Source organism: Gorilla gorilla, chromosome 17 (genome assembly GCF_029281585.2).
Source record: "Gorilla gorilla gorilla isolate KB3781 chromosome 17, NHGRI_mGorGor1-v2.1_pri, whole genome shotgun sequence".
Classification (NCBI taxonomy): Eukaryota; Metazoa; Chordata; class Mammalia; order Primates; family Hominidae; genus Gorilla; species Gorilla gorilla.
In genome coordinates, this window is record NC_073241.2 from 49293020 (window position 1) to 49320093 (window position 27074).

A 27074-nucleotide genomic window follows, 5' to 3' on the forward strand; every position below is an offset into this window, starting at 1 on the left:
CCAGTGTTTTTTATTTCCATAGGTTATTGGGGAACAGGTAGTGTTTAGTCACATGGGTAAATTCTTTAGTGGTGATTTGTGAAATTTTGGTGCACCCATCACCCAGGCAGTACACACTGCGCCCTGTTTGTAGTCTTTTATCCCTCACCCCCTTCCCACCCTTTCCCCGAGTCCCCAAAGTCCATTGTGTCATTCTTAGGCCCGCATCCTCATAACTTAGCTGCCACTTGTGAATGAGAACATATGATGTTTGGTTTTCCATTCCTGAGTTACTTCACTTAGAATAATAGTCTCCAATCACATCCAGGTCACTGCAAATGCCATTAACTCATTCCTTTATAATGCTGAGTAGTATTCCATCATATATGTATATATATACACACACATATATATATATGATGGAATCATATATAAATATGTGTGTGTATATATATACATATATGATGGAAACTTTTTTTCCATATATGATGGAATCTACATATATGTATGTGTGTATATATATATATACACATATATATACTATATATATATACATATATAGTATATATACACATATATATAGTATTCCATCATATATGTATATATATACACACACATATATATGATGGAATCATATATAAATATATGTGTATATATATACATATATGATGGAAACTTTTTTCCCATATATGATGGAATCTACATATATATATATACACACACATACACACTACAGTTCCTTTATCCACTCGTTCATTGATGGGCATCTGGGTTGGTTCCATGATTTTGCAATTGTGAATTGTGCTGCTATAAACATGCATGTGCAAGTATCTTTTTCATATAATGACTTCTTTTCCACTGGATAGATACCCAGTAGTGGGATTGCTGGATCAAACGGTAGTTCCACTTTTAGTTCTTTAAGGAATCTCCAAACTGTTTTCCATAGTGGTTGGACTAGTTTACATTCCCACCGCAGCGTAGAAGTGTTCCCTGTTCAGCGCATCCATTCCAAAATCTATTTTTTTATTTTTTATTATGGCCATTCTTGCAAGAGTAAGGTGGTATTGCTTTGTGGTATTGATTTGCATTTCCCTGATCATTAGTGATGTTGAGCATTTTTTCATATGTTTGTTGGCCATTTGTATATCTTCTTTCGAGAATTGTCTATTCATGCCCTTAGCCCACTTTTTGATGGGATCGTTTCTTTTTTTCTTGTTGATTTGTTTGAGTTCATTGTAGATTCTGGATATTAGTCCTTTGTCGGATGTAGAGATTGCAAAGATTTTTCCCACTCTGTGGGTTGTCTGTTTACTCTGCTGACTGTTCCTTTTGCCATGCAAAAGCTTTTTAATTTAATTAGGTCCCAGCTATGTATCTTTGCTTTTATTGAATTTGCTTTTGGATTCTTGGTCAATGTCTAGAAGGGTTTTTCCAATATTATCTTCTAGAATTTTTATAGTTTCAGGTATTAGATTTAAGTCCTTAATCCACCTTGAGTTAATTTTTGTAAAAGGTGAGAGATGAGGATCCAATTTCATTCTCCTACATGTGGCTAGCCAATTATTCCAGCACCATTTGTTGAAAAGTGTGTCTTTCCCCACTTTATGTTTTTGTTGCTTTGTCAAAGACCAGTTGGCTTAAGTATTAGGGTTTATTTCTGGGTTCTCTGCTGTGTTCCATTTGTCTATGTTCCTATTTTTATACTAGTACCATGCTGTTTTGGCCTTAGAGTATAGTTTGAAGTCAGGTAGTGTGATGCCTCTAGATTTGTTCTTTTTGTTCAGTCTTGCTTTGGCTATGCGAGCTCTTTTGGGGTTCCATATGAATTTTAGGATTTTTTTTCTAATCCTGTGAAGAGTGATGTTGGTATTTTGATAGAGATTACATTGAATTTATAGATTGCTTTTGGCAATGTGGTCATTTTCACAATATTGATTCTACCCATCTATGAGCATGGGATGTGTTTCCATTTGTTTGTGTCATCTATGGTTTTTTTCAGCAGTGTTTTGTAGTTTTCCTTCTAGAGGTCTTCCACCTTGGTTAGGTATATTCCTAAGTTTGTTTTGTTTTGTTTTGTTTTTTGCAGCTATTGTAAAAAAGGTTGATTTCTTTATTTGATTCTCAGCATAATCGCTGTTGGCATATAGCTGAGCTACTGATTTGTGTACATTAATTTTGTATTCGGAAACTTTGCTGAATTCTTTTATCCGTTTTAGGAGCTTTTTGGAAGAGTCTTTAGGGTTTTCTAGGTAAACAATCATATCATCATGAAACCGTGACAGTTTGACTTCCTCTTTACTGATTTGGATGCCGTTTATTTCTTTCTCTTGTCTGATTGCTCTGGCTAGGACTTCCAGTACTATGTCGAAGAGGAGTGGTGAGAGTGGCCATCCTTGTCTCATTCCAGTTCTCAGAGGGAAATCTTTCAACTTTTCCCCATTCAGTGTTGTGTTGCCTATGAGTTTGTCATACATGGCTTTTATTATACTGAGGTATTACCCTTGTATGCCAATTTTGCTGAAAGCTTTAATCGTAAAGTTATGCTGGATTTTGTCAAATGCTTTTCCTGCATCAAGATGATCATGTGATTTTTATTTTTAATCCTGTTTAAGTGGTGTCTCACATTTATTGACTTGTGTATGTTAAACCATCCCTGCATCTCTGGTATGAAACCCATTTGATCATGGTGGATTATCTTTTTGATACGTTGTTGGATTTGGTTAGCTAGTATTTTGTTAAGGATGTTAGCATCTATGTTCATCAGAGATATTGGTCTGTAGTTTTCTTTTGTGCTTATGTCCTTTCCTGGTTTTGGTATTAGGGTGATACTGGCTTCATGGAATGATTTAACGAGGGTTCCTTCTTTCTCTATCTTGTGGAATAGTGTCAAAAGGATTGGTACCAATTCCTCTTTGAATGTCTGGTAGAATTCTCCTGTGAATCTTCTGATCCTGGACTTTTTTTTGTTGGTACGTTTTTAATTACAGTTTCAAGTTTGCTGCTTATTGTTGGTCTGTTCGGGGTATGTAATTCTTCCTGATTTAAGCTAGAAGGGTTGTATTTTTCCAGGAATTTATCCGTCTCTTCTAGGTTTTCCAGTTTATGTGCATAAAGGTGTTCATAGTAGCCTTGAATGATCTTTCATATTTCTGTGGTGTCTGTTGTAATATCTCCTGCTTCATTTCTTATTGAGCTTATTTGGATTTTCTCTTTTCTGGGTTAATCTTGCTAATGGTCTATCAATTTTATTTATCTTTTCAAAGAACAAGCTTTTTGTTTCATTTATCTTTTGTATTTTTTTTCAATTTCATTTAGTTCTGCTCTGATCTTGGTTATTTCCTTTCTTCTGCTGGGTTCGGGCTTGGTTTATTCTTTTTTCTGTAGTTCCTTGAGGTGTGACCTTAAATTGTCTATTTTTGCTCTTTCAGACCTTTTGATATAAGTGGTTAGGGCTATTAACTTTTCTCTTAGCACCACCTTTGCTGTGTCCCAGAGGTTTTGATAGGTTGTGTCACTGTGTCACTACTGTTGTTCAGTTCAAAAAATTTTTTAATTTCCATCTTGATTTTGTTTTTGACCCAATGATCATTCAGAAGCAGGTTATTTAATTTCCATGTATTTGCATGGTTTTGAAGGTTCCTTTTGGGTTGATTTCCAATTTTATTCCACTGTAGTCTGAGAGAGTGCTTGGTATATTTTCAATTTTCTTAAATTTATTGAGGCTCATTTTGTGGCCTATCATATGACCATATCTTGGAAAAAGTTTCATGTGCAGTTAAATAGAATGTATATTCTGTGGTTGTTGGATGGAATGTTCTGTATATCTCTGTTAAGTCCCTTTGTTCCAGGTTATAGTTTAAATCCATTGTTTCTTTGTTGACTTTCTGTCTTGAGGACCTGTCTAGTGCTGTCAGTGGAGTATTGAAGTCCCCCACTGTTATTGTGTTGCTGTCTATCTCATTTCTTAGGTCTATTAGTAATTGTTTTATAAATTTGAGAGCTCCAGTGTTAGGTGCATATATAATTAGGATTGTGATATTTTCCTGTTGTACAAGGTCTTTTATCATTATATAATGTCCCTCTTTGTCTTTTTAAAGTTTGTTTTGTCTGATATAACAATAGCTACTGCTGCTTGCTTTTGGTGTCCATTTGCCTGAAATGTCTCTTTCTACCACTTTACCTTAAGTTTGCACGAGTCCTTATGTGTTAGGTGAGTCTCTTGAAGGCAGCAGATAGTTGGTTGGTGAATTCTCATCCATTCTGCAATTCTGTATCTTTTAAGTGGAGCATTTAGGCCATTTACACTCAATGTTAGTATTGAGATGTGAGGTACCATTCCATTCATCATGATATTTGTTGCCTGTATACTTTGGTGGTTTTTTTTGTAGTTGTTTTTTAAATTTTATTTTTGTTTTATAGGGCATGTGAGGTTTATGCTTTAAAGAGGACCTGTTTTGATGTGTTTCCAGGATGTTTTTCAAGATTTAGAGCTCCTTTTAGTAGCTCTTGTAGTGGAGGCTTGGTAGTGGAAAATTCTCTCAGCCTGTGTTTGTCTGAAAAAGATTGTGTCTTTCCTTCATATATGAAGCTTAGTTTCACTAGATACAAAATTCTTAGCTGATAATTGTTTCATTTGAGGAAGCTGAAGATAGGGCCCCAATCCCTTCTAGCTTCTAGGGTTTCTGCTGAGAAATCTGCTGTTAATTTGATAGGTTTCCCTTTATAGATTACCTGGTGCTTTTGTCTCACAGCTCTTAAGATTCTTTCCTTAAGACTTTTTCCTTTGTCTTAACTTTAGATAACCTGGTGACAATTTGCCTAGGCAATGATCTTTTTGTGATGAATTTTCCAGGTGTTCTTTGTGCTTTTTGTATTTGGATGTCTAGGTCTCTAGCAAGGCTGGGGAAGTTTTCCTTGATTATTCCCCCAAATATGTTTTCCAAAATGTCAGATTTCTCTTCTTCCTCAGGAACACTGATTATTCTTAGGTTTAGTCGTTTAACATAATCCCAGACTTCTTAGAGGCTTTGTTTATATTTTCATGTTCTTTTTTTCTTTGTCTTTGTTGGATTGGGTTAATTTGAAGACCTTGTCTTTGAGCTCTGAATTTCTTTCTCCCACTTGTTCAGTTCTGTTGATGAGACTTTCCAGAGTATTTTGCATTTCTGTAAGTGTGTCCATTGTTTCCTGAAGTTTTGATTTTTTTTAATTTATGCCATCTATTTCCTTGAACATTTCTCCCTTCACTTGTATCATTTTTTTTTAAATTTCCTTGCATTGGGCTTTTCCCTTCTCTGGTGCCTCCCTGATTAGCTAAATAACTAACCTCCTGAATTCTTTCTCAGGTAAATCAGGGATTTCTTCTTGGTTTGAGTCCATTGCTGGTGAGCTAGTGTGATTTTTTTGGAGGTGTTAAAGAACCTTGTTTTGTCATATTACCAGAGTTGGTCTTCTGGTTCCTTCTCATTTGGGTAGCCTCTGTCAGAGGGAAGGTCTAGGGCTGAAGGCTGTTCTTCAGATTCTTTTGTCCCATGGGGTGTTCCTTTGAAGTAATACTCTCCCCCTTTTCCTATGGATGTGGCTTCCTGAGAGCTGAGCTGTAGTGATTGTTATCTCTCTTCTGGATCTAGCCACCCAGCAAGTCTACCAGGATCTAAGCTGGTACTGGGAGTTGTCTGCACAGCATCCTATGATGTGAACTGTCTGTGGGTCTCTCAGCCGTGGAAACCAGCACCTGTTCCAGCATACGTGGCAGGGTAGTGAAATGGACTCTGTGAGGGTTCTTAGCTTTGGTGGTTTAATGTTCTGTTTTTGTGCTGGTGGGCCTCCTGCCAGGAGGTGGTGCTTTCCAGAGAGCATCAGCTATGGTAGTACGGGGAGGAACAGGTGGTGGGCAGGGCCCTAGAACTCCCAAGAGTATATGCCCTTTGTCTTCAGTGATGAGGGTGAGTAGGGAAGGACCACTGGGTGGGGGCAGGAGTAGGCATGTCTGAGCTCAGACTCTTCTTGGGTGGGTCTTGCTGTGGCTGCTGTATGGAATGCTGGTGAGGTTCCCAGGTCAATGGAGTTATGTTCCTAAGAGGATTATGGCTGCCTCTACTGTGTCATGCAGGTCATCAGGGAAGTGGGGGAAAGCCAGCAATCACAGGCCTTACCCAGCTCCCACACAATCCGAAGCGCCAGTCTCACCCCCACCGTGCCCCCTCCAATAGCACCGCGTCTGTTTCCAGGCAGTGGGCAAGCAGGGCTGAGAATTTGTCCCAGCCTACCTGCCTCCCAGCTGTGAAAGTAAATATGGCTTCCCTTTTTCCCCAGACTGTGGAGTCTGCACACCGGATTCACACCCTTCCCTGAGCTCTGACCACGAGGCTTATCAATTAGTTCAAATTGTTACAAAGTTCAGCTAGAGATTTCCTTCTCCCTGTGGCGTTTTCCCAGCACCTTTGGCCGCCCTCCTGAAGAACCTCCCTGAGGCCAGGCAAAAACAGCTTCCTAAGGGACCCAGCGAACTCCAAGTGATTTTCCTGCTGCTTCCTCTACCCCTGTATTTCGTTCGGCTCTCTAAATTGACTCAGCTCCAGGTAAGGTCAAAATGTTCTCCTGTAATCTAGGCCTTCAATTTCCCCAGTGGAGGTGTGTGTTCATGGGTGGACAATCTCCCTTTCCCACTTACAAAGTTTGGGCACTCACAGTATTTGGGTGTCTCCCGGGCCCTACAGAAGCAATCTGCTTCCTTCAGGGGGTCTGTGGGTCCTCTCAGGTTTTCTGATTTATTCCTGCAGTCGTTATGGAGCAAAAATTCATGACACAATCCTCTACATGCTGTTCTGTCTGAGTCAGAACTGCAATCTAGTCCTGCCTCCCGTACACCATGATACCTGCAACTTACAACTTACTTTGTAATGCATCAAAAAACGAGTTGATAAGTGGATAGATGGTATAGAAAAATGACAGCCATGTGGAATCTGGATGGTTAGTGGACATGTGTGTTCACTGCACAATTCTTTCAATGTCAGGTATATTTAAAATTATTTTTAAATTAAATACTGGCGAGGAAGAGGACAACTTGGATGAATCTCATAGGCATAATAAGCAAAAGAAGCCAAACAGCAAAAGAGTATGTATTTTATTATTCCAATTACATAAAGGTCAAGAATAATAAAATAATTTACAGAGATACAAATCCAAATAGTGGAAACCTTGGGGTGGGAACATATTGATTGGGAAAGAACATGAGAAAGTGGCCTGCAGTGCTGGAAATATTCTGTATCTTGATTTATTTCTTGTTCTTTTTCCTGATATCAGGAGATTAGATAGATAGATAGATTGATTGATTGATGATAGATTAAAAATTTATTGAGCCATACTCTTAAAATTTGTGCAGTTGACTATAGTATAACTCAATTTTTCTTTAAAAAAAACTGAATAATTTATTAAAGGAAATCTAGCCATATGAGTTTGCTGTATTACTTTCAATAACTCAGTGTTATTCTCTGGTATTAACTTATACTCAGCAGCAAAAAGTCTCTTAACCATGCTTATAATCCTAACTTCTATGATTTGTGCCCAGAATTCACACTTCCTTTTCTGACATGATGGCCTAGGCTGGAGAGCCTACCTGGCTGCCAATCGGCCTCTCTTCAGATCTGAAATTTTTTCTAAAACAACAATCCTCCTAAAGATACCCCAAAACTAAAGGTAACCTCAATTTAGAAAGTCTAAATGCAGAAGGAAAAGAGGGAGAAGATGGAGAGAAAATAAATGCATCCCTGTAGTTCTGGTCTGTAATACTCATTCTGTTGTGCTAGTCTTTGTTCATCCTTAACATGGAGCACTGCAATTTTATTCAGTGTTTTCTCAGCTCCTCCCTGGGGATGCTGGATGAACGGGATGGAGAAACAACACTCTGGATCCTCAAGGCAAAGCTCTAAACAATGAAGAACAGCTGCACAGGAGAGGGCAAAGAGGAGCACCATTTTTCATTCATATTTTTCATCTAAAAACGCTAGAGATATGAGGTAAAAATTCTGAACAATTGGCAAATCAGGTCATTTCTTACTGACATATCATTCTGGGATTTTGTATTAACAACAAAACAAAGCTAGAAACAAAACGAAGTTTGGTAGAAAAGTATACATGATATTAATAACAACCAACTTAGAGATATATATCTTGAAAATCTAAAATGACTGGTTATACTACACAAAGACAGTGTAAACATTGTGTAAATGCTCAGACGTTATACAGGAGGTTAGTACTATGAGGAACAGCCAAGTATGTCTCCTCTTGGTGTCTGATTCCCTTCAGAACTCTGTGTAGCCTCAAACTTCTTCCACCTAAATCTTAGGCAGTTTGAGAACCAGGACCTTTTTCCATTTAAAGCAAAACTTCAAATCAATATGCAGGAAAAAATATTTTTTAAAAACTTTTCCATACCTTAGGAGAAGAAAGGAGTTAATGAAAATTCTTAATTCTTTGCCTGCATGTGAAAAGATTTTGGAGATATTTTTATGTGAGGGGGAAAATCCTCTAGAGAGAAATTTGATATTTGCACAAGAAGAACAAGATGAATATTGTCGATCTGTACCAAATTAGGCTTTATTCACCTTCTTACTTTTCAGTATGTGCCTATGATTTAAAATTGTCTACATGAAAATTTCTAAAACATCCCAAGATTATCAGAGCAGTTATTAGGAGCTGACCTGAGCTGGAAATTGCTGAGTCAGGTGTCAGGGAAACCAGCTAACACAAGCTCAAATGAAAGTAACAGGCAAACTAACAGGGAGTTTGCATGGTTGCAGAGAAAAGAAAACACACAATGTTGGTGGCAATGTAAATTAGTTCAGGCACCATGGAAAGCAGTTTGAAGATGTCTCAAAGAACTAAAAATAGAATTACTATTTGACCCAGTAAGCCCATTACCGGGTATATACCCACAGGAAAATAAATTGTTCTACCAAAAAAGCACTGGCTCTCATATGTTTATTGCAGCACTCTTCACAATAGCGAAGACATGGGACCAACTTATGTGCCCATCATCAGTGGACTGGTTAAAGAAAATATGGTACATATACACCATTGAATAATATGCAGCCACAAAAAAAGAACAAAATCATGTCTTTTGCAGCAGCATAGATGTAGCTGGAGGCCATTATCCTAAGCGAATTAATGCAGAAACAGAAAATCAAATACTGCCTGTTCTTACCTATAAATTGGAGCTGAACATTTGGGTACACACAGACACAAAAATGGGAACAGTAGACACTAGAAACTCTGAAAGACAGAGATGGCAGGGGTAAGGGTTAATAAAGTATCCACTGGGGACTATGTTAACTATTTGGGTGATGGGATTAATAGAGGCCCAAGCCTCAGCATATATACCTCAGCATATACATCATGCAATATACCCATGTAAAAAACCTACCCATGTACCCCCTGAATCTAAAACTTAAAATTTAAATTGAAATTTTAAAAAACATTTTTTAAAAAAGAAAGTAACAGGCAAGCCTTTAGTCTTGCCTTTAGCAATAGTCTAAGCAAGAGGCTAAATCAGAGAAAGTGTCGACTCCCGTTTAATTTTCCCCCTCAGAATAGCACCAGTTCAGGGTCAGGAGGATCGGCATAAATGTGACGGTCACCTCACTGCCAAGGGAGCCCCAAACAAAAGGCCCTGAAGTCTTATGAACCTGGGCAATAGGGGGAAGTAGGCAGGAGTGTAGAAAAGCATTAAGTACTGAGTCAGAGTAGAGGAAAATGTCTTCAGGGTCTCCTCCTCCCTCTCCACAATAAGGAAGTCTCTGCTGATGGCCCTGGATAAAGATGCTTCCAAAAGGAGGCATCTGGGCTAGGAATGCAGCCATGTATAACAGCATGGCTGGCCAGGGCTGAGTCCTTGACAGTCGCTGCTTTCTCAGACTGCAGTGCACTGGGTGTCACCAAGTCTCAGGGGGCATGGCAGCTCTGCCCTATGAGGCCTGCCAGATAAGGTCTTTGTAATTGTCTAAGGTTGGGCCTGAAAGTTATGCAGAGGTTTTTGACCAGGAGCTGTACTCCCCTCGGTGGCAACTTTTAAAAATATTCCATTTTGTTCATCTCCCACATTTACATTTGGGTTGTGAAAGAAATTCACTGTCACCAAGTTTGGAAAAAGAAGTGTGTGAGTGTGTGTGTGTGTTTGTGTGTGTGGAATGTATTTTTTTAAATACATTGTAAATGTTTTCACAAGAATGTAAAACTTGCATCAAAAATATGTAATCTTACAGTAAATCCAACCTAAGAAAAGTTCAGGTAAAGAAATAATGAAGATAAAAGCAGAGATTAATAAAATTAATTTGAATAAAATTAAAAACAAAAATGAAAGGCAGACAATTGTCAAAGCCAAAAGTTAGTTCTTTGAAAACATTAATAATATGGAAAAGGTCACTTCCAAGATGGCCAAATAGGAACAGCTCTGGTCTACAGCTCCCAGCAAGATAGACGCAGAAGACAGGTGATTTCTGCATTTCCAACTGAGGTACCTGGTTCATCTCATTCGGACTGGTTGGACAGTGGGTAAAGCCCATGGAGGGCAAGCCGAAGCAGGACAGGGTGTTGCCTCACTCAGGAAGCGCAAGGGGTCGGGGGATTTCCCTTTCCTAGCTAAGGGAAGCAATGAGTGACTGTACCTGGAGGAATGGTACACTGCTGAATAAATACTGCACTTTTCCCACGGTCTTCACAACTGGTAGACCAGGAGATTCCCTCCCATGCCTGGCTCAGCAGGTCCCACTCCCACGGAGCCTTGCTTGCTGCTAGCACAGCAGTCTGAGATTGACCTGGGAAGCTGGAGCTTGGGAGGTTGAGGCATCCACCATTGCTGAAGCTTGAGTAGGCAGTTCTATGCTCACATTGTAAACAAAGCAGCAGGGAAGCTCAAACTAGGTGGAGCCCACAGCAGCTTGGAAAGGCCTACTGCCTCTCTAGATTCCACCTCTGGGGGCAAGGCATATCTGAACAAAAGGCAGCAGACAGCTTCTGCAGACTTAAACGACCCTGCCTGATGGCTCTGAAGAGAGCAGTGGATCTCCCAGCATGGCGTTTGAGCTCCAATAACAGACAGACTGCCTTCTCAAGTGGGTCCTGACCCCTGCGTAGTCTGACTGGGAGAAACCTCCCAGTAGGGGCCTACAGACACCTCAAACAGGGACGTGCCCCTCTGGGACGAAGCTTCCAGAGGAAGGATCAGGCAGCAATATTCGCTGTTCTGCAGCCTCCGCTGGTGATACCTAGGCAAACAGGGTCTGGAGTGGACCTCCAGCAAACTCCAACAGACCTGCAACTGAGGGGCCTGGCTGTTAGAAGGAAAACTAACAAACAGAAAGGAACAGCATCAACATCAACAAAAGGGACATCCACAGCAAAACCCCATCCATAGGTCACCAGCATCAAAGACCAAAGGTAGATAAAACCACAAAGATGGGGAGAAACCAGAACAGAAAGGCTGAAAATTCCAAAAACCAGAATGCCCCTTCTCTTCCAAAGGAACACAACTCCTCGCCAGCAAGGGAAAAAAAACAGAATGGAGAATGAGTTTGACGAGTTGACAGAAGTAGGCTTCAGAAGATTGGCAATAACAAACTTCTCCAAGCTAAAGAAGCATGTTCTAACCCATCGCAAGGAAGCTAAAAACCTTGAAAAAAAGGTTCAGCGAATGGCTAACTAGAATAAACGCGTAGAGAAGACCTTAAATGACCTGATGGAGGTGAAAACCACAGTATGAGAACTTCATGAAGCATAAACAAGCTTCAATAGCTAATTCAATCAAGCAGAAGAAAGGATATTAGTGATTGAAGATCAAATTAATGAAATAAAGTGTGAAGACAATATTAGAGAAAAAACAGTGAAAAAAAAAAACAAACAAAGCCTCCAAGAAATATGGGACTATGTGAAAAGACCAAATCTACATTTGATTGGCGTATCTGAAAGTGACGGGGAGAATGGAACCAAGTTAGAAAACACTCTTCAGGACATTATCCAGGAGAACTTCCCCAACCTAGCAAGGCAGGCCAACATTCAAATTCAGGAAATACAGAGAATGCCACAAAGATACTCCTCGAGAAGAGCAACTCCAAGACACATAACTGTCAGATTCACCAAAGTTGAAATGAAGGAAAAAATGTTAAGGGCAGCCAAAGAGAAAGGTTGGGTTACCCACAAAGGTAAGCCCATCAGACTAACAGTGGATCTCTCAGCAGAAACCCTCCAAGCCAGAAGAGAGTCAGGGACTAATAATATTCAACATTCCTAAAGAAAAGAATTTTCAACCCAGAATTTTCATATCCAGCCAAACTAAGTTTCATAAGTGAAGGAGAAATAAAATCCTTTACAGGCAAGCAAATGCTGAGAGATTTTGTCACCACCAGGCCTGCCTTACAAGAGCTCCTGAAGGAAGCACTAAACGTGGAAAGGAACAACCGGTACCAGCTACTGCAAAAACATGCCAAATTGTAAAGACCATCAACCCTATAAAGAAACTGTATCAATTAACAGGCAAAATAACCAGCTAGCATCACAATGACAGGATCAAATTCACACATAACAATCTTAACCTTAAATGTAATGGGCTAAATTCCCCGATTAAAAGACACAGACTGGCAAATTGGATAAAGAGTCAAGACCCATCTCACATACAAAGACACACATTGGCTTAAAATAAAAGGATGGAGGAACATCTACCATGCAAATGGAAAGCAGAAAAAAAAAAGCAGGGGTTGTTTGCAATCCTGGTCTCTGATAAAGCAGACTTTAAACCAACAAAGATCAAAAGAGACAAAAAAGGCCATTATATAATGATAATGGGATCAATTCAACAAGAAGAGCTAACTATCCTAAATATATATGCACCCAATACAGGAGTACCCAGATTCATAAAGCAAGTTCTTAAAGACCTACAAAGAGACTTAGACTCCCACACAATAATAATGGGAGACTTTAACACCCCACTGTCAATATTAGACAGATTAATGAGACAGAAAATTAACAAGGATATCCAGGACTTGAACTCAGCTCTGAACCAAGCAGACCCGATAGATATCTACAGAACTCTACACCCCAAATCAACAGAATATACATTCTTCTCAGCACCACATCACACTTATTCTAAAATTGACCACATAATTAAAAGTAAAACACTCCTCAGCAAATGTTAAAGAACAGAAATCACAACAAACTGTCTCTCAGAATACAGTGCAATCAAATTAGAACTCAGGATTAAGAAACTCACTCAAAACCACACAACTACATGGAAAGTGAACAACCTGCTCCTGGATGACTACTGGGTAAGTAATGAAATGAAGGCAGAAATAAAGATGTTCTTTGAAACCAGTGAGAACAAAGACACAACATACCAGAATCTCTGGGACACATTTAAACCAATGTGTAGAGGGAAATTTATAGCACTAAATGCCCACAAGAGAAAGCAGGCAAGATCTAAAATTGGCACCCTAACATCACAATTAAAACAACTAGAGAAGCAAGAGCAAACAAATTCAAAAGCTAGCAGAAGGCAAGAAATAACTAAATACAGGGCAGAACTGAAGGAGACAGAGACACAAAAAACCTTTCAAAAAACCAATGAATCCAAGAGCTGGTTTTTTGAAAAGATTAACAAAATAGATAGACTGCTATCCAGACTAATAAAGAAGAAAAGAGAGAAGAATCAAATAGACGCAGTAAGAAATGATAAAGGGGATATCACCACTGATCCCACAGAAATACAAACTACCATAAGAGAATACTATAAACACTTCTACGCAAATAAACTAGAAAATCTAGAAGAAATGGATAAATTCCTCGGCACGTACACCCTCCCAAGACTAAACTAGGAAGAAGTTGAATCTCTGAATAGACCAATAACATGTTCTGAAATTGAGGCAATAATTAATAGCCTACCAACAAAAAAAAGTCTGGGACCAGATGGATTCACACCCAAATTCTACCAGAGCTACAAAGAGGAGCTGGTACCATTCCTTCTGAAACTATTCCAATCAATAGAAAAAGACGGAATCCTCCTTAACTCATTTTATGAGGCCAGCATCATCCTGATACCAAAGCTTGGCAGAGACACAACAAAAAAAGAGAATTTTAGGCCGGTATCCCTGATGAGCATCGGGGCAAAATACTCAATAAAATACTGGCGAACAGAATCCAGCAGCACATCAAAAAGCTTATCCACCATGATGAAGTCGGCTTCACCCCTGAGATGCAAGGCTGGTTCAACCTACACAAATCAATAAACGTAATCCATCACATAAACAGAACCAACAACAAAAACCACATGATTATCTCAATAGATACAGAAAAGGCCTTCAAAAAAATTCAACAATGTTTCATGCTAAAAACTCTAATAAACTAGGTATTGATGGACCATATCTCAAAATAATAAGAGCTACCTATGACGAACCCACAGCCAATATCATACTGAATGGGAAAAAACTGGAAGCATTCCCTTTGAAAAGGGGCATAAGACAAGGATGCCCTCTCACCACTCCCATTCAACATGGTATTGGAAGTGCTGGCCAGGGCAATCAGGCAACAGAAAGAAATAAAGGTATTCAAATAGGAAGAGAGGAAGTCAAATTGTCTCTGTTTGCAGATGATATGGTTTTATATTTGGTAAACTCCATCGTCTCAGCCCAAAATCTCCTTAAGCTGATAAGCAACTTCAGCAAAGTCTCAGGATACAAAATCAATATGCAAAAATCACAAGCATTCCTATACACCAAGAACAGGAAAACAGAGCCAAATCATGAGTGAACTCCCATTCACAATTACTACTACAAAGAGAATAAAATACCTAGGAATCCAATTTACAAGGGATGTGAAGGACCTCTTCAAGGAGAACTACAAACCACTGCTTAACGAAATAAGAGGACACAAACAAATGGAAGAACATTCCATGTTCATGGATAGGAAGAATCAATATCGTGAAAATGGCCATACTACCCCAGGTAATTTATAGATTCAATGCTATCCCCATCAAGCTACCAATTACTTTCTTCACAGAATTGGAAAAAACTACATTAAATTTCACATGGAACCAAAAGATAACCCACATAGCCAAGACATCCTAAGCAAACCTGACTTCAAACTATACTACAAGGCTACAGTAACCAAAACAGCATGGTACTGGTACCAAAACAGAGATATAGACCAATGGAACAGAACAGAGGCCTCAGAAAAAACATCACCCATCTACAACCATCTGATCTTTGACAAACCTGACAAAAACAAGCAATGGGGAAAGGATTCCCTATTTAATAAATGGTGCTGGGAAAACAGGATAGCCATATGTAGAAAGCTGAAACTGGATCCCTTCCTTACACCTTGTACAAAAATTAACTCAAGATGAATTAAAGACTTAAATGTAAAACATAAAACCATAAAAACCCTAGAAGAAAACCTAGGCAATACCATTCAGGACATAGGCATGGGCAAGGACTTCATGACTAAAACACCAAAAGCAATGGCAACAAAAGCCAAAATTGACAAATGGGATCTAATTAAACTAAAGATCTTCTGCACAGCAAAAGAAACTACCATCAGAGTGAACAGGCAACCTACAGAATGGGAGAAAATTTTTTCAATCTATCCATCTGACAAAGGGCTAATATCTAGAATCTACAAAGAACTTAAACAAATTTTCAAGAAAAAAATCAACCCCATCCAAAAGTGGGTGACGGATATGAACAGACACTTCTCAAAAGAAGACATGTATGCAGCCAACAGACATATGAAAAAATGTTCTTCATTACTGGTCATCAGAGAAATGCAAATCAAAACCGCAATGAGATACCCTCTCACGCCAGTTAGAATGTCAATCATTAAAAAGTCAGGAAACAACAGATGCTGGAGAGGATGTGGAGAAATAGGAACGCTTTTACACTGTTGGTGGGAGTGTAAACTAGCTCAACCATTGTGGAAGAGAGTATGGTGATTCCTCAAGGATCTAGAATTAGAAATACCATTTGACCCAGGGATCCCATTACTGGGTATATACCCAAAGGATTATAAATCATGCTATTATAAAGACACATGCACACTTATGTTTACTGCAGCACTATTTACAATACCAAAGACTTGGAACCAACATAAATGCCAATCAATGATAGACTGGATAAAGAAAATGTGGCACATATACACCGTGGAATACTATGCAGCCATGAAAACGGATGAGTTCATGTCCTTTGCAGGGGCATGGACGAAGCTGGAAACCATCATTCTCAGCAAACTAACACAGGAAAAGAAAACCAAACACTGCATGTTCCCACTCATAAGTGGGAGTTGAACAGTGATAACACATAGACACAGGGAGGGGAACATCACACACTGGGACCTGTTGCGTGGTGGGGGGCTAGGGGAGGGATAGTGTTAGGAGAAATACCTAATGTAAATGACGAGTTGATGGGTGCAGCAAACCAACATGGCACATGTATACCTATGTAACAAACCTGCACGTTGTGCACATGTACCCTAGAACTTAAAGTATAATAATAAAAATATATATAGATATGGGAAAACCCTAAGACTTATCCAGGAAAAAATGTAAAAATACAAATTATTGATTTCAGGTATGAAAAAGGAGCAGCATTGTAGATCCTACAGACACGAAAAATACATAGATGACAATGTTCAAAACCTTCAGGCCAAGAAATTTGAGAATTTGGAAGAGAGAAAAATTTCTGCAAAATTATAATTCATTAAAACTGTCAAAAGAAAGAGAAAATCTGAATAATGTGATATTCGTCAACAAACGTGAATCCATTATTTTAACTTTCTCACATTCACATAAAACGTAGGCCCAAACAGTTTTACCAGTGAATTCTTCCAAACATTTAAGGAGGAAAACATCAATTTAGCAAAACTTCTTCAAAAGAGTAGAAAAATAATGAACACTTTTTAATTATTTTTAAGAAGTCAACAAAATGTTCATTCAAAATTTGAAAAGAAGAAAAATAGCAGATCTAAATGTCTTGAGAGGAAACATAGATCATTGTAAACTTAGAGAAAAAGACTTCTTAAAGAAGAGGGAAAAAGCACTAAAGCATAAGAGAAAATATTTATGTATCAGAGTACACAAAAATTGAGGCTTTCTGTTCATGAACAAAGTACCATTAAGAGTGAAAACCAACCCACACTGAGATATTCATACAACTCATGACACAAGACTCATATTCAGAGTTAAAGAGCTACAAGTTAATAAATAAAAGTCAGACAATCCAATAGACAAAATTGGCAGAAGACTTGAACAGCTGCTTCACAAATGAGGCTATCCACCTGGCCTCTGAGCATGTGACGAGGTTCTCAATATCATTAGTCATAGGGTAATGCAAATTAAAATCACAGTAAGAAAACACTCATAAGAAACTTAAAAAATAGAATGAGCTAGAACACTCACAAAATACTAAGAAGAGAAAATACATTGGGATTGTTGAAGATGTGGAAGCAACCAAAACTCTGTGGGTGGGAGTTAGTACATCTGTGTCATATATATTACCTATGACCCAGAAATTCTACTGCTAGGTACATACCCAACTGCATACAGTGCACACGATGTTCACCAAAAGACATGCAATAGAATACGTGCAAGACATCTTTAGTAACAGGTAGATATCCACTGGCAATAAAATTAATAAATAAGTAGTCACATATTCTTCCATTGCAATACAAAATGGCAATAGGAATGAATGAACAATCTACAAATACACTCAACAATATGGATGAGTCACACAAACAAAATGCTGAGCAAAAGAAGGCATATGCCAAAGAGTATATGCAGTAACTCTATCTGTATGAAGTATAAAAAATGTTGAAATAATCCCTACTGTTAAAATCAAGATCACTTCCCCTTGGGGAAGTGATGAAGAATGACTGGAATGGAATGCATGGTGCTGGTGATGTTCTATCTGGATGCTGGTTATACAGCTGTGTTCAGTTTGTAAAAACTTCTCAAGCTGTACACTTAGGATATGTGCATTTTTCTATATGTTATATCCAAGTAAAAGGTTAAAAATGTATCACTTGTGTATTTATAAAATATGATAGAGTCTATAAGTATTAAAAATATTCACACAACAAACGGCATCATATAAACTTGTGATCATGGTTGCCTTTAATAAAAAAAGAACTGAGAAAACTAAGGCAAGTTTGGATAGGATTAATATATGTTTTAGCATAGACTTTTCCATATTACTTAAAATTTTACCATGTATTTGTAACACTTACTTTAAAGAAATTTTAAGCATATTAAAAATAAAATTGAATCAAGAATTGCTAAAGTAAATGCCACAAGGCCAATAAGCACATGAGAAGATCAACATCATTAGTCTTCAGAGAAATGCATTAAATTAAAACCAGAATGAGATACACTACTCACTCACTAAAATAACTAAAATTCTGGAAATAACAAGTGTTGGCAAAGATGAAGCACAACTGAAACCTTCAAACATTGCTTATGGGAGCATAACATGGTTCATATACTGAAAAACAGTTTGGTAGTTTCTTATAAAGATAAACACACACTTACCACATGGCCCTGCAACTTCATTCCTTGGCATTTACCTTAAACAAATGTAAATATATGTCCACACAAAGATTTACTCATAGTAGCTTCATTTGTGATAACTCAAAACTGGAAATAACTCAAATGCCCACCAGTAAGTGCATGGATAAACAAATTGTGGTATATCCATACAATGGAATACTACTCAGCAATAAAAAGGAACAGACTTCTGGTATATACTACAGCATGGATGAATCTCAGAAACATTATGCTGAACAAAGGAAGACAAAATAAAATAAATAAAATTTTAAAAATAAAACTTTCTGACTCTGTAACAGACAAAACTAAGCTATAATGACAGATATAAGATCCCAAGTTATCTGAGGCTGGGGGTACAATGAGTTCACTGTAAACGTGTAAGAGAGAACTTTCTGGAGTGAACAAAATCTGTATCTTGATTATGGTGATAGTTACATGAGTGCATACAATTGCCAAATTCATTGTACTGTACACTTAAGACAAATATATTTCATTGAGTGTAAATTATCCTCAATAAAACTGGCTTTTCAAAGGAAACACTATCAAAATGGTGCCCAATATATAATATTAAAAAAAAAGGACTGAAACAAAAAAGAGAGACAAAGAACATGAACAGAAACAAGTCACAAAATGGACCATAGAAATTAACAAATATAAAAACCCATGCAACCTTATTGGTAACCCCAGAAATATAAAATCAAATGACAAAATATCTTTACCTATCAAAATAGTGAAAAGAATTTTAATGATAACACCCCCTCCACCTCCCAGGGTCAAGTGATTCTCCTGCCTCAGCCTCCCAAGTAGCTGAGATTACAGGCATGCACCACCACACCTGGCTAATTTTGTATTATGTTACTAGAAACAGGGTTTCTCCATGTTGGTCAGGCTGGTCTTGGACTCCCAACCTCAGGTGATCTGTCGTAGCAACATAATTGGCATGATTACTAAGAACAATCTAGTAACATAATATCTTTAAAATACCATATATTTATTTTGTTTGTTTTTTTAACTATGATTTTAGGTTAGGAGTTGGTGTACAGATTATTTCATCACCCAGGTAATAAGCATAGTACCCAATAGGTAGTTTCTCTATCCTCACCCACCTCCCACTCTCTACCCTCAAGCAGGCCCCAGTGTCTGTTCCCTCCTTTGTGTCCATGTGCACTCAACGTTTAGCTCCCACTTATAAGTGAGGACATACAGTAAAATACCATGTTTTTTGATCCAGCAATTTCTCCTTTAAGAAACTGTCTTAAAGAAAAAAATAAAAGATGCGGACAAATCTACATAGAAAGCCATAGAAAATATTTTAGAATTGCAAACAATTTCTGTGTCTGACAATTATCAATTATAGAGTGATCAAATGATGACACACCCATGACTATTATGAAAAGGTTTTAATGGGATAGAGAGATACTGATTATAAATGTTAAGTGAAAATAGCAGAATTCAGCTTGGTATACACAGTATGATTCTAAATATCTATTTCTCCTCAAGGAAACTCCTCATCCGAATCGATTGGATAATCATCCAGCCCAAATCCATACATTTTGTTAAAACTCAAGGCACAACTGATTATTGAACTTCATTACATTTTACCCTGAAAACAATTTTGTATTAAGTCAAATAATTATGGGCAATCATCTCTTGCAGTTGAGAGGGTGGTAGGTGGTGGCGAGCTGGTTGTCTTGCTACCCTCCTTCATAACTGTGTCACAGCTTCCTCTGGAATAGCAGGATGTGTACACTCAGTATTCTCAAAACAGTCAAAGTGGATAAAAAATGTAATCCACCATCCTCCAATTTAATTCTTTTCAAACACAGAATGCACTCATCTCAAATTAGTGGTCCTCTATTCAGAGGACATAAGCCCTTACGGGAAAACTATCACAACTTAGGGTAGCAAGCACTCAGATTCATGAAAAGCAAACTGTGCCCATTCACTCCTTCTCTATAGAAACAATGGGAACAATTAAGGAAAAAATGTGTCAACCATCATGGGTATAACATCCTGAGGGCCCTAAATCACAGGAATACATAATGGATTTTTTGTACATCTGAATTTACCCATTACCCAATTGCTGATCTTGGCAAGGCACATTTCTATTAGGTAGGACATGTGGTGTTATTACTCCAGATAAAGAAATTAATTTAAGCACTGATAAGCCAAAAAGTATCCTTTTAAAGCAATGGGCTTGTTCTGACTATTCAAGTGTCTTAACCACAAGGTGAAATTAGTGGAGAAAGGGAGACATTTACCCAACATTATGTACTTTTGTTGAAATACAGAATAAGATTCAAAGTAAAGGCCTAATTGATGTGGAAAAAGAGGTTTCCAAACAAAGAGACAGAATGTACATTTTTAAATAAGGCTGCTGCTGTAACAAGATGTTGGCATAGAGTTTTGATGTTGTGTCCTCAGTTTTGTGAATGATGCTAGAACATAACATTCTGAAGCACACAGAGCACACAGCCATCAGTGTGTGCACTCCTGGCCTGATGGAGCCGTCTTTGCCACAGCAATTAACACGCTATTCATGAGATAGCCTCCCCTATCAGACTGAGAGCATTTTGAGACCAGAGGTCCTGTTCATCATTGGATTCCAGTGCCTTATACAGAGTAGGCATTCATAATACCTATATTGCTAAATCATGATTACATGAATGACAGGAAATCTATGCGTGACAGATCATTCCAGCTCTAAATTGAAAAGAGCTTTGTGTAGTCTTATCCAAATGAAGATCTGTTTTCATTAGTTGGCTCTGTTTGTCCAAAGGGTCCTATGTGCCATTCTCCAATCAGGTCAACAGGGCTGATTATGCACGTAGTGGGTCACTTAATTGTGCCAAATTCAGCAGTCAAAGATTGCAACCTAATTGATCAGATCAACATATGTGTACATTTTAGAATCATTAAAATTGCTCTACATTAGTAAAGGAAGTTAGATATTTGTTGTGAAAATTCACCATTGAATGTGGACTTTGAAAATGTTTCTCCTTTAGTTCATGAGTTGTTTATGTCCATGCAGACTCTTTTTTAGCATTCAGAAGGTCCAGGACAAGACTATAGATGCAGGTCCATATACCATGTGAAGAATACATACATGTCACAAATCATCCTGGCAAACTTAAATAAAATGCATTCTATCCTCATACCTTAGCAAATATAACTACATGTCTTCGAAGGCCAGATGAAAATACTGAAGAATTCTCCAAGTCCCTGGAGTTCCTCAATAGGAGGTGGTGGTATAGTGAGAGTAAAGCCCTGGCCCCCAAATCACCCATCAATGGGCTTCCCAACATTCTCTTCCTACTCCTGTTTCTATGCTCAAGGGCCCATGAACACAGGCCTGTGGCCTTCCCAGAATAAACATCCAAGCTCAGTAGACACCAATCCACCCCCAGGGAAATAGCTGCTCCTTGTCCATCCTTTGGACCTAGAAGTCCACAGATCAGTGACACCTGAGTGCAGGAGAACAGACTGGGAACAGCAGTGCAGGCTCTGGAAGCAGCTCAGGGCTGTGCTGGTAATTCCATGGCCCCTCCTATCTGGGACATGGTTCTAGAAGAAGAAACCACAATTCCTTAGCCCTGTGAAAACCTTATCCCCTAGATAGTGATATGGCCAGACGTGAACAAGAACAGGACGCAGAACAAGGGCCTCTCTTGCCAATAACTAACTACTGGTCTATGTATAAAGAACCTCTCTATGACTGTGGTTTGAAGTTCATGTTCATACCACTGTGTAATCCAGTGTCCTGTGAAGGCTGTTAGTAATGGTTATTAGGACAAGATTTTTTTAAGCTACTGTAGGTCAATGATCAAGGAAATAAGTGATAAAAAGAAAAAATCATTGCATGTTTTTTAAAGCCATCTTCAATATCTGAAATGTCCTAATTTTACACGGACCTTTTAAATATTCCATGTTCTGAAATATGTGACAATGCAACAACTTTAAAGTTAGAAATGTAACTCTTACATTTAAAAGCTTACTCATTCTCCAATGCCTCATTTTACAGGATTTTCAAGGAATCGCCAGCAATTTTCTGCAGCAATAACAATCCTGTGGCTAACCTGTCCTTTTTTAAGAGTAATTTACATAATAAAAAGTGAAATATTTCCTATTTAAGATTATCAAATCCATGTTAAAAGAAAAATAACAAGTATAACAAGAGTAAAATAGGAAAATAGATTCCAAGTCAGTTCATCCGAGAGTTGGGCAATTACAAGATGAGTATTATCATCTGCGGAGCATCAGTTCAAAGACACCCCCTACCAGCATGACGATTGCTTTTCAAACCAAGTGCCAATTTGAAATATGTAACAGGACAGTGCCTTTACCTACATAGTAATTTTCCATGTTTTATTCTCATAATCCAAGCTGGTTTTAGTTCAATACGCAGACAAAATAGAACAAACTCTTTTTAAACTCTACATTAAAATAGGAACTTACACACAAGTAAGTGCACACATCAGAAATGTAAAGCTCAGTGAATTTTCACAAACTATCCCAGATCAAGAAACAGAACATTATCAGCACCCACCAAGTCCCATCCTGAGCTCTCTCTTCTAATAACTAGTCCTGACAAGGGTAGTCACTATCCTGCCCTCTAACACCTAGATTTTGTCTAGTCTTGCATCTTATGCAAGTGACAGTCATCCATATTGTAGTTTTTTGCTGTAAAGTTTGTGCATTTTCATTGCTGTGTAGTATTGCAGTGTGTGAATACAACACAGTCGATTATCAAATCTACTGTTGATTGGCATTTGGACGGTTTCTGCTTTGTGGCTGCAAGGAATAGTGCTGCTATGAACATCCTAATATGTCTTTCAGTGAATATATGGACACACTTCTGTTGGGTATATAGCTAAGTGTGGAAATGCAGAGTCATAGGAATGCACATTTTCAAATCTTCAACTTGAGTAGGTAACACACCAATTTACAAAAAAGATTACCAAGTTATACTCCTACTGCAGTTCCCCCTCCTATCACTTACCTCATAAAAATGATCAACACACATGTGCATCTCCTCATGTGGTTGATACAAGGATGAAGGGAATGATGGAAAGACACTATCAGATACAGGCAAAAGATAAAATTTAGTCTATTATGTAAAAGGGGAAAAGTATCAGCACACAGATGGCTATACAGAATAGGAGAAATGGTGCAGCCCTAGGTTGGGGAGGGTGAAGCAGGCAGGTTTCCATGGTCAGGAGTCCCCAGCGAACTCCCCAGCGGCCAATGATACAACTTGAGATTGTTCCAAGAAGTTCATCCATATGCCCCGTCGTCAGAGATTCTTGACACATTTCTGGCTCACAGCTATTCTGGAAGCTCTGGCTAATGCCTCACTGCTCACTTTGGACTAGTGGCTGGAAAGAATCTGAATCCTAACACATTTCTGAGTGTTTATTACTGTGAGAATGGGGAAAATCAAGTCAATTTCTCAGTAAGAGGCTGCCTGGGATATTTTCTTGGACTTCTCCAATAAGCAGTAAACTCCTCAAGTATAGCATATGTGTTACTCATCTTTTATCCCAGGCATTAATGCACTAAATGGAACACAATAGGTGCTCAACACATGCTTTTTAAACTGAACTGGGTAAAGCAATTATTATTATTTCCACTTTACAGATGAGCAGAGCTCTAGGCACTGAGTAAGCCCCCCCCAAATATGGTAGCTACAACTAGATTTTACACCGAAGCAATGGTATTTCTACTCTGTTAAAGTATTTGACAACATGTCAGAAATCCACTTATCTGAATGACTCCAAGGAACAGAATTAGGAAAACAGACTTTACTTCAATATAAAGAAAACATTTCTAACATTTGAAGATGTCTAAATACCACTTGCTTCAGGAGTTACCACTTATAAAAGTGCCACTTCTAAAGTATTTCCTATGCTTACTCCACATAAGGCATTTATTGGATACAGTACAGTCATTGAGGGCACAAGAAAAAGCAGAAACAGTCATAATCCATGTGTTCATCCAAGTGACATCAAATCTATAATCACAAAAATAAATGTAAAATTGTGACTGTGATAGAGGTATATGGTCTAGGATATACTAGAGGGGCGAGATGGAAGTGGGGGCTTAATCTCAACTACCAGTCTCCCTAAGGAAGTGATATTTAAGCTGACAGTTAATGACTGGTTAAGAGTTAACTAGGGGAAGATAAAAGAAAAGACTGTTCTAAGCAAAGGCCCTTAACCCAGGGGAAGAGAGAAATGTTTGAGGAATGAAAAGAAGGCCAATGTGGCCAGAACAGAAGTCTAAGAGGAGAACTTAGGAACACCAGACCAAGTAGCTCACAAAGCATCCTGCAGACCTTACTAGGAATATTGTGGTCTGTCCTGCCAAAAATATGTGTGAGTTTACTCACAGTTAACATGCTGACTTTCTCTAGCGATTTTTGTTAAGGAGCAATCCAAAACAAAGACAAAAATGAGGTTGGTGACGTGAATTGAGGAATTTTGGGATATTGGTGAGGACGTCCTTGTTAAGGCTAAACATAGCATCAGGGCTGATAGGGAAACAAATTAAGTCTAAAAGATCAGGTAATGAGCGGCAGACAAAACATCAACCGTCACAATGAGCAGAAATGATTCCATCAATAAGAATATGCAGGCCAGTCACAGTGGCTCACACCTGTAATTCCAGCACTTTCGGAGGCTAAGGCAAACGATTGCTTGAGGTCAGGAGTTCAAGACCACCCTGGCCAACAGAATAAGACTGTCTCTATTAAAGAAAAAAAAATCAAAGAATAAGCAGAGGTAGTTAAAATAGTAGGGAAATGATTACAATAAAAGAAAATTTCAGACTTCAAGGCCCAAGCTTCAGAATAGTTTTTGTTTTGAAACGCTTAAAGTGGATATGAAGGTGATGAGAGATAAGAACATCAAGAAAATATGAAGCCATGGTTTTAGAAGGGTTGGCTATGTAGAAAACAGGGCCACTGAAGAGGACTGAGGCGTGAAACAGGACAACTTTCAGACAGATGCTGAAGTCACTGATTAACATGATGAGAATATCTTCAAGATCAGGAGGTTTGAGTGGTAAGAATAGGGCAGGAAAAGAATATTTGAGAATTACCAAAAAGTATTTAAGATACTGATTAGACCTACTCAAACCAAATGTTAGCCCATTAATTCACAATGGCTAATAAATAACTTCTCCTAGAAGAATAATTTTTTAACATTAAGACTCTGATTGTAGTTTGGGGAGCTTTATTTTCTTTATTCAATTTTTTAAGGTCATAGGAATCCAAGATCAACAAGTTCTTTATTTGTTTTTGGTTAGGGGAAGGATGTAAATTTCTAACTTTAGAAAAACACCGGGATCAAATTCTGCAATCCTCCAGTGATGTCTCCACTCAGTATGCTTCAGGAAGAACCCTCTCCCTGGTGCGCTGTGAGGCTGCGACAACTTTTACATCGGGGGATCTTGATTTTGTTCTAAAATACCCTGCAATTTTATTAAGAGTGAGGAAAGAGATGGAAGCTAAAAACCTACCTAAAATCAGACCATTTTAAGATCATTTGACCGTTTGAAAAGTCAAAAATCACAAATTTTTTTTTAATTAGAAGTGGTAAGGAAGGAGATTTTAAGAAAATAATCATCCACTTACATGCTTTCTTGACCAGAGAGAAAGGGCAGGTGTAGTAAACCTAAAATATAAGCCTTTAATGGAAGATACAAGGCCTATACCTTGTACTTGGGCTGCCAAATAAATGATGATTTGCCACATGACTTGAAAATTGTAAACTGACACATTCTAAAGCACGTCCCGGGAGCTGCTCGAAATTCAGGAAGTGTCTGCTTCCAACCGGGCACATTTGTTCCTTGGCTCCAACTCCAAGTATTCCATATTTCCTCTGAGGCCACAGCTTATAAATCAGATGAGATTGGTCATCTTGCAACAAAATGGATTTTTTAAATGTGATTTTGAAGAGATTGGAAAGTGTAATACAACAGGTTTTTCAGTCTTCAGTGCTGAGAAATGATTGTTTTATTGATGGCTCTATTGAGAATGTGATATTACTCTAGAAAGACATAGGCCTGTACTGTTTCCAGGAGCCATATCATTAGCTGTTTTATTCCACGGCCTAAATGGTCAGACAGCAATTAGGTGCTTTACTCTAAAAGATAAAATAATGATGACTTAAGGGCTCCAGTCATTGCTTTTATTTCTGAGTTAATCAGGATATTTTTGACAAATACACAAAGGAAAGCTTTAGTGAGGAGTTCCAGTGAAATCTGGATATTCCAGCATAGGTACTTGGTTAATTCACAATATAGATGGGTGGTTCACATTTTAAACCTCACTATTACTAAAGAGAAAAATCCAAGCAAAGGTTATTACGTTCCAAAATGGTTCCATGTTCACATTCACAGAGACATTGTGTACTGCCAGACTTCACATTGACGTATGCAATATAAGGAACAGTGTTAAGGTCAAAACCTTGATAAATTAATTCATTGCCGCCTTTCCAGATGTCCAAACTCTAGAGGG